The sequence below is a fragment of the Danio aesculapii genome, chromosome 14, assembly GCF_903798145.1.
Source record: "Danio aesculapii chromosome 14, fDanAes4.1, whole genome shotgun sequence".
Lineage (NCBI taxonomy): Eukaryota > Metazoa > Chordata > Actinopteri > Cypriniformes > Danionidae > Danio > Danio aesculapii.
In genome coordinates, this window is record NC_079448.1 from 38694449 (window position 1) to 38709764 (window position 15316).

The window sequence follows — 15316 nt, forward strand, 5'->3', positions numbered from 1 at the left end:
TAAGACTATTTCTGGCTCACTTTTTAAATGAAGTTAGTACATTTGTATGTATTTTTGTACAATATTAGTTAAGTATGTACTTGTTTAACTAATGTTGTGATTTTGTGAAATTTATTTATTTATTTGACTGTGACAATCACATTTACACTTGACAAACCATATGCATTTTGCATTTGTTTAAGAGTATTCGCAGACTTGCAAATTTTTAACTACTTATGTACACTGTAAAACCCAACAGTCAACTTTATCAAATTAAATGTGTAGATAACTCAGAATTTACTAAAGTTAATTCTACTCATTTGAAAAGAGTTTTGTGTTGGAACTCAGTGTTGAAAGTAATGAGTTAAATGTCTCATTACTTCAACTTAAATGGAGTAAGTTCACAGTATCATATAGATTAGTTTAACTCAAATGGTTTGTAGCAATTGGTTTCCTCAAACGGTTTGAGTTGTCTTATTGGGTTTTACAGTACTCAGTTGGTTTGAGTTCTCTTCATTTAATTAGTTTTACTGTGCTCAAATTGCTTCATTTACTCAAATGGATTAAGTTCACAGTACTCATTAGGATTAGTTTTTGAACTTGAATGGTTTGTTACAATCAAGTTTGTTGTTTCCTCAAATGGTTTGAGTTACCTTAACTTTTTGGGTTTTACTGTATGCATCCATATATATATATATATATATATATATATATATATATATATATATATATATATATATATATATATATATATATATATATATATATATATATATATATATATATATATATATATATGCGTGATATAGCGATAGCAAACCATTTTCACTTTTGCTTCAATAAACTCCTAATTTGCTCCTTATTAATAGTTTTTAAGGTAGTTTAGGTATTGGGTAGGATTAGGGATGAAGAATAACTTATTTGGTCTTACAGGATGGATAATCTATCATTTGTTTTTGAAACAATTTTAAATAAAAAGTAAAAAAAAATACATGTTCTACCTTCTAAGATAAGTTGGTATAACAATACAATTCAGTACTTGGATAAATTGTGAATTGTTTTAATTTGTAATTTGAATTCACAACTTAAACCACATTATTGCATTAAAAACCCTTTAACTGCCTGCTCTACCAAATAGTTGACCCTATTTTGACTAATGGTTGACCATAGTTTTAAATAATGACTGTTAAAGACATTTAAAGAATGACTGTTTTAAATAATGGTTTACACAAACAAACAAACAAACAAACAAACAAACAAACAAACCTCTTGCACTACACTTGATTTTGGTTTCATTAAAAATATATTTAAGAAACCATGTTACTTGAGAACCTGAAATATTTTATGGCATACTCACATGATTTAGTATTCAAAAAGGTTTTTAGATTTTTTACACTTCATATTTTTCGGATTTTCATAATATTAATTCCATTTGGTAGAGGTTGATATTACAGAAATTATGTGATGTGTTGAAAAAAATGCATTGATTGTGTTAACTCATGACATCAAGAGTTAAGAATTCCAATCTCCAATATTTTTTTTTTTGGTGAGGCAGTTAAAGGGTTAAAGCATGTCATTCTCATAACGTAGTGTTTTGAGCACGTCCTCAGTTTCACCCAAATATGGCTGGACGGCGTGTAGTGAAAATTCGTTGGTGCTCATAGGACCAAATCATCCTGTAAAGAATCCCATTTAACTCAATCCAATCTGGAACAGGCCTTCAATCCGCCTGCGCTTTGTGTAAAGCAGACTTCTGTAACAAGCTCCACTAATACCTCTGCCCCTCTCCTCTTCCACTAGACCAGCTTCCAAGCCAAGCAGGACCGCCTCCTCTGCCACCTGCACCAATCCAGCACAAGCAGCACCCGTCAGTCACCTCCCTCAACCAGTCCCTGGCCAATCAACCGGCGGAGCTCCAGAGCGCATCTGAATGTGTGCAGCTGCAAGAAAACTGGGTTCTGGGTGGAAACGTGGGCTTGGAGAACAGGTTTGTGATTTTACAGTCATTTGAATTCACTCTTATCCGTTTACTGTTTTCAGTCGTACTTCAATTACCTCAATGATTCCAGATGCTGATTTAAAAAAGATGAACAATGTTATACTCTAAATATAACGTACGCAGTGTCCTCTACTAGTATTGGCAGACTTAGTAAAAATTAGGCAAAGAAGACTCAAAAATTGTTGCTTGTTTAAACTTTTATTCTTTTGCTAAAAATTTGAATGCAAACATCAGATTGTGGTTTTGTATCCTCCAGACAGACAGACATCATATTCAATTCAAGTTTATTTGTATAGCGCTTTTCACGATGATTATTGTTTCACAGCGGCTTTACAAAACGTTTATTTGCATTGTTGTATTACAATTAAAAAGTTAAGGCTATTAGTTACATTAACCCTTTAACTGGCTGCTCTACCAAATGGTTGAGCATATTTCAACTTTAAATAATCACTGTTAAAGACATTTAAAGAATGACTGTTTTTAATAATTTATACACACCTCATTACACATCATACACACAGGTTTATACACACAGAATTGTTGGTTTACCAAAAAAAAACAAAAAAAAATCAAAACAAACAATCCCGTTGCACTACTACAAAAATAAATAAATAAATAAATAAATAAATAAATAAAATCAACAAGAAAGCATGTTTAATGACAATCTGAAATTTTCTATGGCGTACTTCAAAAATGAAAAATCTTTTATTTTGATGATTATTTTAAAATAAATTGGTCTTAAACTTCATATTTTCAGATTTTTCATAGGATGTTTTAATTTTGGTACTTTTACTATAAACCAAAATACAGTTTATTTGGTATTTATTTGGTACCATTTGGTAGAGGCTGATATTTTTGAAATTATGGGATCTGTTGAAAAAAAAATGCATTGAGTGAGTGTTAACTAGCAACATTAGGAGTTACGAAATGCAATCCAAAAAGTTTTTTTTTCTTGCTAGGGCAGTTAAAGGAATAACTTTATTAGTAACTAAAACTTTAACTAAATTAACTCTTAACTAATAGTTTTTAACAGTTATTATATGATCCGTTAACTTGCAGTTATATAGATGTCTACCTGTACATCTTCAATGAATTGTATTTGTGTATTAAATATATGTGTTGTCCTCAAAGTCCTCAGATGGTTGGCATCATCTCATATCACTTATAGTTTACTTGAATTTCCAAATTATTGCACTGATGGTTGAAATAACAGTTTCTCCACCAACCACAGCTGTTCATAGTTTTTTTTTCCTCTGATGACTGAATGAGTTTGACCGATTTGTTCCCTTATGCACCTGCAGTTTAGCCTTATGAATCAGGAAGTCATGGTCGAACATTTTCATGTTTCTTGTCACCCAGGTGTGCTTGAAATATCAATGGGCATATACTTGAATTAAGTTATGTTGTATATTATATACAGATATGCAATCTTGGACCACCAAAACACTGTACATTGTATGGATCAAAAATATATATTTTTTCTTTTCATTGGGATATTAAGTAAAGATTATGTCCATTAATATATTTAGTATCCCCCATTGCAAATTGTACTTTGATTAGTAATATGTATGGCTAAGTAGTTAAAACTTTTCCTTTGCACCCTCAGATACCCTCAGACACAGTTAATAAATAATAAATAAAATACAATTAAATAAATAAATGTAATTTTTTGCACCTTTAGAAACCCTCTGACACAGTTAAAAATAAATAAATAAATACAAAGATTTTTTCACCCTCAGAGACCCTCTGACAGTTAAAAAATAAAATACAATTAAATAAAATACATGTGATTTTTTGCACCTTTAGATATGCTCTGACAATTAAATAAAATAAAGTGATTTTTGCACCCTCAGATACCCTCTGACAGTTAAAAAACAAACAAACAAACAAACAAACAAACTAACAAACAAAGAAAGTAAATAAATAATTTTTGCACCCTCAGACAGTTTAAAATAAATAATAAATAATTAAAAAGTTTGCAACTGTTCTGAGAAAATTGACTCAACTAGTCTAAAAATGTACTTTGAATAATCTATGCATCAGATCAGCTGAAAACAAGTAAAGAAACAATTATTAAAATCAACTGAATCAAAAGACTGTATGATGAGTCCTCTAAAACCTAGTGCAATGAACAGAACGTGTGTAGTGCATTCTTTTAATGAAAGTAGGCCAACATGAGGCAGCACATGTCAAGGTCTCTTTCATCACCACGACATCCACATTTGTTTAGGTGTTTAAAGAGTGCATGTATATATGACAGACAGCAAAATCACAAAGATAAAACCCTATTTAAACCATCAACTATGCATTATTTCAGGATATTCTGTTCATTAAGACACTGACATCTGTAGGATCTGTTGTTGTCAAGCTTGTTTTGTTGTTTTTTCTTTTAAAATCAGTATAAACTTTCATATAGTCTCCAATAGATGCTATAATAGAAGAGGAACATCATATTTATATATCAGATTTACACAGGCTACATAAAACTTTGACATTTCTTTATAAAAACTCCCTCGCCTTGCTTTTGACCCGAGTTGACGTTTCTCTGAACCCGTCGTGACTGACATGAAGAAAACAAAATGTACACAGGTGCTGAAAAAATTAAATTTGATTGTTTTCCGTTCCAAAGAAACATTTTTTACAAAAAAATGCATGCATTGTATTATCAAAGTTTTGTTAGCATGGCCATTTGAAAAGCAAAACATAAACCTAATGCAAAAAAAAATTAAACAATCAGCTACATAATGTTTCAGAAATAAGGCATTCCTTTTTCCCCACCGAGTATTTATCATTGCTCATTTCTGAGAAATTTTTTTGTGGTAAAACCTACCAGGACGTGTCTTTACGTAATGCACCTTGCTGTCACTACAGATAACTTGAAGTGCACGACTGAAGCTGAGGCCTGCCTTCCCAGCATCCACCTGACAGATTGAATTTATATATGCATGACATGAGTATCATATCAAGCATAAATAAATACACATCATGCTAGTCTTACTCTCTTCTGATATATGTATACACACTCACATCTCTATGTTTGCACACATTTTTCTCTTTATATAGCCGATTAACCTGCATTTTGCTTAATTATAAGACTTTAATACTGCAAATGTTTATAAAAGGATGGCTACCTTTACGCAATTCAGCCTTTGTTCATAACCGACCCACAGAGTAAATAGTAATGTACTGCATCATAGATTTTCCACACCCTTATGCAGATTTCTAAAAGCTACAATCAGCATTTTCACTTCAAAAGGCTGAAGGGAAGGGTCCCGGTAGACTGAGTCCTGCGGAGGCCCAATGTGAATGAGAAAGCATTGGAAACAGACTTAATTAACCAAATCACCATGTGCAAGCCAACATTTCTATTATGCACACACGCAATTATATGCAAACACATGTAATTAAATGACCAAGTGGACACGCAGAGGACTAAGAACAATGTCATTTCCCCATGAGAGGATATTAGTGGTTTAAATCTAAATCAGTCAGTTCATGATTTTTTTTTAGACTAAATGGATAAAACATCAAAAAGAACGTGCTTATTTTGAAACTTATTTTAAAGAGGTCATTTCAAATGTTTCTTTCATCTTCTAAAATGAAAGATTTGTTGTATTGTGAAAAACATACATCAAAAAATGTCCACAGAAGCTCTTTAAGCCAGCTGCAAAATAATGGCTTATTCCAAAATAATTAGATCTAAAAACCATAAACACCACTGCATTTTTATATATCATTAATGGTTAAGTGTTTAACAAAAAAATTAGCAAATAGCTTGAAAAAATTATTTACAGATGTGTCCTGTTGATTTTTTTCTGAATAACCTATAACACCTATTTTACATTCTTACATTAAAGTCCCCAAGATATCAAAACTAACCATATGATTTTGTTAGCTCACATTGGTAGTTTAATTCATCGGTGCACGTCATTAAGTGGGAAAAAAAAAAAAAAAAAAGTTTGCTCTCTAATCTTTAACTGAAATCTGAAAATGCACTTCCTGTATTTTTTTTTTAAAAGTTAAATTGTAAGATTATGTATATTTTAGGAATTGTGTATGGCTAGCATATTTAACCAAGCCACTCCAACTGTCAGTTTTGACTACAAACAAAATTGGTGAGGAGGCGTGTGTTTCCCAACACCCAATCTTTCAGAATGAAATGCCTACTTTAATACATCCATTCAGTCATCCATTCAAAACACAAGTCACACCCACGGTTCTCTCTTTTTCTTTTATACTAAGTTTTATTGATTTTTTAGGAACATATAACCAGTGGGAACAAAAACAAATAAACAAATAATTAAAAACAAAAACAAACAAAAATATAAATACTGTATAAACACACACAAATAAACATCAAGAAAGTAAATGATTAAACAGAAGTATAAAATGTTACCAAACTCATTCTCTTAATGATGCACAACCTCTAAAATTATTTAAATGGTACATTATAGATAATTTAATTGTTGTTGTGGAGAAAGCCAGCCATTTACTCCATTTCTTTTCAAAGGTCTCTTTTTTAATTGAAGTGCATGTCATTTTTTATTTATTTCCTCAACTTATGCTAATATTTTAACCATTCCGCTTTAGTTGGTGGGTCTTCTTTATACCATTTACAAGTTATAGCTTTTTTACTTGTTGCCAGTAATAGCTTTAATAGATATCCAACCTCTGTTTCAAGTTTAATAAGAATATCTCCCAGATAAAGTACAAAGAATGTTATTTAGCATAACAATCATTTAAACACCAAAAGTTCAGGCATATTTAGATTAATGATCTGATGACATATTAAAAGACTCTATTAAACAATCTCAGTGCAGCCCCAAAATACCAGTTATGGTCATTTAAATCTTAATGTTTTATAACCATCTTTTTAACAACTAGATTTTACCTATTTGCCAGAAAGTTTAGTCATTTACAAATAATATGTTTATTAATTTACGTTTGCTTATTGTATATAGTTTGTGAGTACGAGTAAGAATGTTTGAATTTTTTAACATTACCAAATCCTGATTATATGTTATAGTGGATAACTATGCATTGCTTTCAACCATATTTTGACATTTTTTTTCTTTCATAATATCTAGTTTAAAAAGTAGCCACTTCACTTATACAACCCCCAATCAGAAATCTTTGATTCTAGAGCACTAGATCGTTAAAGGATGCTGCTTTTGTACCAAATCATAATTACAATCACCTGTTGACATCCCCTGTTTCAAATCACATCATCATTTAACCAATTTACCTGATCACTAGCCCTAACTACTCTCCTGTCTCAACATTTTTGAAATGTGTTGCAAAAACCAAAATTGGAGTATGTGCTTATTTAAAAAAAAATAAATAAATAAAAAAATAAAAATCATGGGGGAACACATTAAATAACGTTTGTTTTATTGTCTGCAATGAAATATCAATTTAGAAATCACTACTTTCTTTCTATTTGCTTTTTCCATACTTCCCCAACTTTTTCTGATTTGAGGTTTTGTAAAATAACTTGTATACATTGTAAAAAATTCAGGGTTCTACACAGTTCTTTAATGTTGTGCCAATGCAAATCAATTAAGTTAACTTAACAAATTTAATTGAATTAAACAAATAAAACAATTAACGATTAAGTTGTCCCAAAAAAATCTCAAAACTTGTGATGTTTCAGCTCATTTTAAAGAAGTAGTTTGAACAAGCAGCAAAAATCATTATTTTAGTGTAGATTTAAAATGTAAAACATCTCGACCCATATATAAAATGACAATTTTTTTCTCTCTTTTTCATTTTTTATATACAGCATGAAGGAGTTAAATCCTTCCTAGATGATATTTTGAGGATAATGCTATAATGGCACAGTTTATATAACCCTGCATTTGCTGCACGTACCCTGAGGAGCCTGAGCTGCCACCCACTCAAAAGGTTAAACAAGACGAATAACAGCTTTAAACTGTTCATGGCATCATTTCACAACAAAAACATGTGTGCCATTAAATGCTTAACTCAAGATTTCAACTAAATGTGCTGAAAAATAGCTACTACGTGGCCAAAACATTGTTCAAAAATACCATTAAGGGTCATTTTCAGTGTTCAGCCAAATGTGAAAATGGGTCACAAAGCTTTAACAGAAAGTGTTTTTTTATGGTCATGGACAAGTTTGAACTCTTTTAAAAGTAAATCAAGATTTTTGACACAAATCCAGTATTTTTGTGCAAATTTTCTTGAGTAAAATGGCTTGTAGTCATGCCATCTAAAGGAATAAAAACTTTACTACTTCTGATGAAACATGTCACTTACAATGTATATATACTTTATGCTCACTGATATCTAAAGCTACATATAATTACAGTATATATTCACTGGTTTACCTTGTCATATAATGCTATGTGTGTTGGCCACAATGCTGTTTAAGTTTGTGTGTGTGTCTGTGTCATACAGAGGAATGGGGTGAAGTGAAAAGAATGTGTGATGGGGAATATACAGTGAGTGGATCATCTTCAATTAATGAGTCAAATTTAATTTCAGTCTACAATCAGTCTGTTCTATGATTTATTGTGGCTTTTTATTCCTAAATTAATTTTTTTTTCTAGAAGCTTTTTAAAATGTTCAATAACACTAGAAGGAAAGCTCTCACAGTGGTTCTGTCCTGAGTTGCTATAATGAACAAATATGCACATATAAGGTGCTAATGTACCGATTGAGCAAAAATACGGTACAAAAATGTACCTGAATACTGACACTACATACTGCACCAGTAACACTTCTGTAGTTTGTTTTAGTTTGTTTTTGAGGTTATGCTTACATATGGTGCAAAGATTTTTTTGTCAATCTGATCACAAGGTCACTATTTACTCACCATTTACTTGTTCAAAACCTTTTATTATTATTATTATTATTATTATTATTATTATTATTATTATTATTATTATTATTATTATTATTATATCTTCAGTTGAACAGAAGGTCTCAAGATTTAAGTATTTAGGCACAATTATTGACAATAAACTGAATTTTGATAGTGATGTAGAGGCTTTTTATTAGAAGGCAAGTCAGCATCTTAGTCTCCTTCGCAAGTTGAAAACTTATAATATTAGTACACACACTTTAAACATGGCAAATAGATCATTAATAGGGAGTGTTCTCACATGTAATAATGTTTTATGGTTTGGTAACACAACACTTAAACTGAAATAAAATAAATAAAATAAAATAAAATAAAATAACTGGTTGCAAACAACATTCGCTGCAGATGTTATTTGACTCCTTTATAAAAAAAAAAAAAACAGCAATTGCAATTTTCAAGGATAAAACATATCCGCCTCATTCAGTTTTTGAATTGTTACCATCAGGATGCAGGCTTAAAATTCCTAGAACCCGAGAAAATGCTTAAAAAATCATTTATCCCAATTGCAGTTGTTGTATTAAATCAGATCGTTGATTAATGTGAATGGTGCGGTTGTTAAGAATGATCTGCAGTATTATTGTCTTGATGAGTGTTGCTATTATATGATTGTTGTATGGTTTTATGTATGTTACAAGTGTTAAAGACAAATTTCCTTTCTGTGCCAAGCAGAATGCACAATAAAGTCTAAACTAAACTAAACTAAACTAAGCTAAGCTAAGCTAAGCTAAGCTAAGCTAAGCTAAACTAAACTAAAGGAAGATATTTTGACTTTCATAGTATTTTTTTTTTTGTACTATGGATGTCGATGGGTACCAGCAATCAGTATTATATCTTATTGTGTGTTTACTAAACTATTTCTTTAAATACAAAGTCTAAATCATTTTGAGCTTGTCCACTTTCAACCACTTCCATAGGTAGTTAAAATGTGTTCAGTGATATACCTTTCACATTGTAAATACCAATTTGGTCTGATGTGTTCGAACAGCCACAAAATATCACTTACTGCCCCTTTCTAACCAAATAAGTTTTGTCATGAGACCTGCTTTGAGAAAGCACATCAAAACATGTATTCATACTTGGTTGAACTGTAGAAAATACACAGCATGAGCAAAACTGCCCTTGCCATCCTCATCCTTTTATTTGCTTGTCATAAGCCACATAAAAATATTTTTTTTCATTCAACAGACAGTCCTCCCACAAAAATGATGTAGAGCATGACAAAATAAGGTCTCAGAAAGGCCAAATCCAAACACAAATGTTCACAAGAGACACATGTGAGCATGTGTTATTACCAGGTGGAATTGGTAATGCGTCTCGGCCGACCACTTGTGATCGGATCACTGAAAATGCATGTTAATTCAAGGTGGAAACAGGGCGTGAGAGTGTATGTAGGACAGGAAACTCAGTACATCAGTAAGTTTTTATAATTTATGTAAATAATTAACTATTCAAAATAATTTGGGGTTATTAAATAGTTTTCTTCATGAACTGCCATTGAATGTGGAGACCTCCCTGCAGTTGCACTGTACACATTCATTACTGACAGAAGTATTGGCAATGCTGCGCGTCTGCTTTTTGATCTTCTGCGGGCCACAGCTGTTGTGCTCCATTGTGGAGAAGAAAAAACCAACAACAAAAAGGAATAAAACAAAAGACTCTGGAGTCTGGAGTGCATTTCTTATGGATATGAGAAAGACCGATGTTTTGTAATCACATCAAGTGAACCTTTGTTGTGTGTCTAGATCTAGGCAGAAAACAGTCTTCTCCTGTTATTAATGATCCCAGTCGATTTCCTCCACTACCTCTCTCTCCTTTTCTCTCTCTCTTCAGCATCTTCTTTTTCCTTCACACAGTATGCCAATCCGTCACCGTCTCCTTTTCTCACTACTCTACCTTTCTGAGCGCGTTATCTTGAAAACTTTCCACTCTGCTGTCTGTCACAAAGACTCTGATCTTTACATGTCAACAGAAAGGGACTGTCCTAAAATGGCAGTGGCGCAGAAACCTCCAGGGAGCGTCTTAAAATACCGCCACTCTGCCGAGTGCTGGAGAGGCACCTGCTGCTCCGAGACCCCTACTGAGGTGGCAGATGCTTCCGCCTCAAAGAGGATGCTTGAGTCCTAGTTGAGAGTTGAGAGGATCTGTTCAAGTCCTCCTTGTTTTTCACAGATTTTTTTTCGCACTTGCACATGTGTTGAAAAAAGGCATTGGGCCAAATATATAAACTCGCACTAGCACAAACCCTCTTTTGGCATTGAAAAGTTCTCTCAGGATTAACTAAAGATACACAGTTTGTGGCTGAATAGCAAATGGATATGAAAGTTTACACCATTTATGGGAGGAGAATATTTCAGTGAATCATATCAGCAGGCACACAACATCATTAGATGTTAATATTAGGTTAGATTTAGGGCGTGATGTCCGGTGACCAAAATTCAATGTCTATCCAGCGTCTAAGGTCAAGGTTATTTTGGTCTCCAATAACAACATCAAATGACGTTGATATTTGATTGGTTTTAGGTTGTGTTGGAAAGTGACCAAAATCCAACGTCGAGCCAACATCTTAAACCAACGTCATATTGACATCAAATACTGACATTTATTTGTCAGGTATGGCAACCAAAATCTAACGTCTGATAGATGTCATAGTGGTAACGTCCACACAACGTCAAGCTGTAACATCATTAGATGTTAATATTAAGTCAGATTTAGGTTGTGATGTCGGGTGACCAAAATTCAACGTCTAGCCAACGTCTAAGGACAACGTCATTTTGGCGTCCAATAACAACATCAAATGACGTTAATATTTAATTGGTTTTAGGCTTTGTTAGTAAGTGACTAAAATCCAACGTTGAGCTAACATCTTAAACCAACGTCATATTGACATCAAATACTGACATTTATTTGTCAGGTATGGCAACCAAAATCTAATGTCTGAAAGATGTCATAGTGGTAACATCCACACAACGTCAAGCTGTAACATCATTAGATGTTAATATTTGGTTGATTTAAGGTTGGACGTTGGATATTGACATTGGCTTGACGTTGAGTTCTGACGTCAACCTGATTTTCATTTCCAAACAAAATGCAACGTCCCCGCAACATTGGGGTAAAAAGTCAATCTGACATCATTTTGAAGTCGTTTTGACATCCTGTGCCTGCTGAGATGTGATGTGATTTACCCAGCATTGCTATAGTTAGTTTATTAGTAATTGCACCAGTTTTTATCACCCAAAAACATGTCTGAACCAATTTTGAGCTTGAAATGCTGTGATAGTTATAGGAGGAGGAATGCGGACATGTGTGGTATGAGAGAGAATTTGTATCCAGTCATATGTATTTGTTTTCTGAACATATTGATTACTAAGCTGCATTGTGTTTAATTTGTACTGCTCTTTGCTCTTAATTTTTTTGCATCATCTGTAGAAACACAGTAGAACTTTACACTCCCATTTAAGGAATTGCACATTGTAAAATGGTGCAAAGGTACAAGAAAATCTAGCTATCGCAGCATTAAAAAAAACTGAACTCACTTTAAAATCAGGATTGTTAACACCGGTCTTAAAGTGAAAAACAAATTGAATTTGTCGCAAATACTAGCTTTTCCACCTGCTGATGTCTATTCTAATGTATAGTCAGAGTGCACATTGCAACACAAAACACCAGCATGGTAACTCACAATACTATAATATAGCAAGCATGCAATAAGGTACAAGAGACCTTGCTGTATTGTGAAAAAACCTTAGCTGAAAGGTGCTGTTGTTACTTTGACTCATTTACAGTACAGAAAACCTTAGTGTGTTGCTTTTTATAAAATTGTTACCACACAATACAGATTATAAAGTGATATATATGACTTTTGACAGGCAAATGTGGAGCATAGCAAAAGCTGGAGGCACTACTGCTCATGGTTTTATAATAAACAGCTAATTTCGTCAAAATGCATAATACATGAAATTGTTTTGACTCTATATTGATTACTGTATCTGGGTTCATAAGGGTGTTGCACAGGGTGAAACAGAAATAATGCATACAAAATATACATTTTTTCATAAGTATACTTTTTATTTACTTTTCTAAAATGTACTTACCAAAAAAAAGTATATTCAAGTGTACTATTGGCATTTTTTTAAGCTAAAAAATAAATACTCTCAGTTTTATTTAGTACTTTTGGTAATTGTCAGAAATAGTTAGAATAGTTCACTTAAATATACTTGACTTATGCTGACTGAAAAGATTTAGTATATGGCATAAACGCAATATTTGACATATGCTTAAAAGAATAATCAGATTAATTACATATTCTAAGTATACTTGGTTTGTAGATGTTTTACTCTTTTGATTGAGACCATAATAATGTAATAATGTAATAATTTTTCCTCATTATATTACATACTCCCTTGTTTCAGACTTGTACCTTAAGGCTAGTCAAAACAGCATGTTTGAGCTGTCTGAACTGAAAATAACTTGCAGTGACACATCAGTGTCATTGTTTTGTCGTTTTTTTTTTTGTGAAGCAGCTTGAATGCTGTAATTGAACTAAGGTCTACCCTAGTGAAAACATAAACAAGCTAAGTATTTTTGCAGCCTAACTAATTATTGTCAGTTTAGGCCTACTTCAGCTGCATTATTGATTAGCTAACTTTTATATCTAATGGCGGTGTGACACTTACTCCACAAGACAAGGCGAAACACAAAATTGGGTTCATGAGAACGAGATGAGATGAGGTTTTTCCAAAATGTTAAGGAAATCTTCAATGATAAAATACATGAATGGAAAATATTTTATTCAACTGAAAAAAACAAAATAGCAAATTGCATTATTTTAAACTATTTAGGTGCTTTTTAAAATCTACTTGTAATGTTATTTTACTTTTATTGTAATGAATTATATTCAGTAAACGGCATGAAAACACTGCAAAATATATTTTTGTATAATTTAAAATATTTGGAAAATATTTGCTAATATATGAATGGAAAATAGATTTTTATTTAACTGAAAAAAATCACAAACTGCAAAACAATTTAGGTCCTTTTTAAAAAATTGTAATCAAGGGTATTTTATGTCTATTTTAATTAATTCTATGCTGTCAATGACATGCAAACCCTGCTAAATATTTAGCTACAAACTCTACTGATTGGCTTTTTCTTTGTACACTTTCACGTGGGAAATCTAACTCCTTTCCACAAATTGAATAAAAAAAAACATAAGTAGCATAAACGTGTGTTCCATGATAATGATGTGACGAGTCTTCAAGAGATAAGTGTGTGTGTGTGTGTGTGTGCGCGCGCCCGTGCACACTTAGAGAAGTGTGTGTCTGTGGTCCTTAACTGACTCGTAGGTGCAGAAAATTATGTCAAATTATGTCAGCCGTGTGTGTGTGTCTTATCCTGTCACAAAATGCGGCTAAAAGTTCTTCACGATATTAATAGTCTGATTACGGTCTTTACATGCCTGCACTGCACAGCAATAATGCGACTGAAATAGGAATACTCCACATTTTAATTTAATTTGTGTTTACGACGATTATGACTTTAAGCATATCTGAAGTGCTATGCCATTGCATTGTTATGAACCATAATGTGTGTGGCTGCAGTTGTAGCTTCTGTTGGACGCGGCAGCCGCTGAATTCGAGTAAATATCGGTTGAGTCACACACGCCCAAGCAATTGAGTGACACTCGCAATTCCTAGGCCAGCCTGGGTTGCCAGGTGTGTGCAAAGCACTTGATTTGGAGTTCAAATCTAGTCCCGCTTCCAATCTTTAATGCTAATTTCACCCTCACACTCCATCGTAACATCACAACTCACGAGACAACTTCACCTCGATGAGAAATCTTGTCACGATTTAATCTCGCAAGATCCCATCATATGAGATCTTGTCACACCCCTACTAACTAATCTTATTTTGGAAGAAGTAATTCTGTAATTTCTTATTAAATGATTTTAATTTATGCTTTTTAAATATTTTATTCATTTTGTCTTGAAAATAAATACATTTCTGATCTTCTTTGTTTTTTCACTCTCTCGATTGATGCTAATTTGCATCATTTAGTAAATCTGGCACCTTGTCTTCACTTTTAAACCCATCTTCCACTTCATCTTTCGTCAAATACACTTTTTCCCATATAGACTCAATGGTTTTAACTCTTTAAGTCAACAAGTAGTCCTTTTGAAAAGCCTCCTCTTTTCTCTAGCCTAGCTAATGCGGCAGTCATTATATATCAGATTATGCCAATAGACTACTTTTATTCTTTTGTTTGCAATTTCTCTTTCAACCTCCAAATCCTCCCCTTTCCTTTTGCTAGGGCCTCCTCTTTCACGCCGAGGCTTCCAAGCGTCAGCCCGTTGACAAGGAAATGCGGGACGCTGACAGAGAATCAGATTGTACAACAGCAAAAATCTCTTTGGGGTGAAGTTACTTCTTAGTCATCCTAATACGAACAACAGTCT

At 32.7% G+C, this 15316-nt stretch overlaps 1 protein-coding gene across 1 annotated transcript in view; it reads left to right on the plus strand.

Moving 5' to 3' along the window:
• The first annotated feature begins 1784 nt into the window (after window positions 1-1784).
• The window catches only part of si:dkey-237h12.3 (teneurin-3), a 122603-nt gene continuing 109071 nt past the window's right edge, over window positions 1785-15316 (plus strand). Inside the window, 1 exon segment of the mRNA XM_056471949.1 lies at window positions 1785-1966. The gene's annotated coding sequence lies outside the window, so the exon portion shown is untranslated.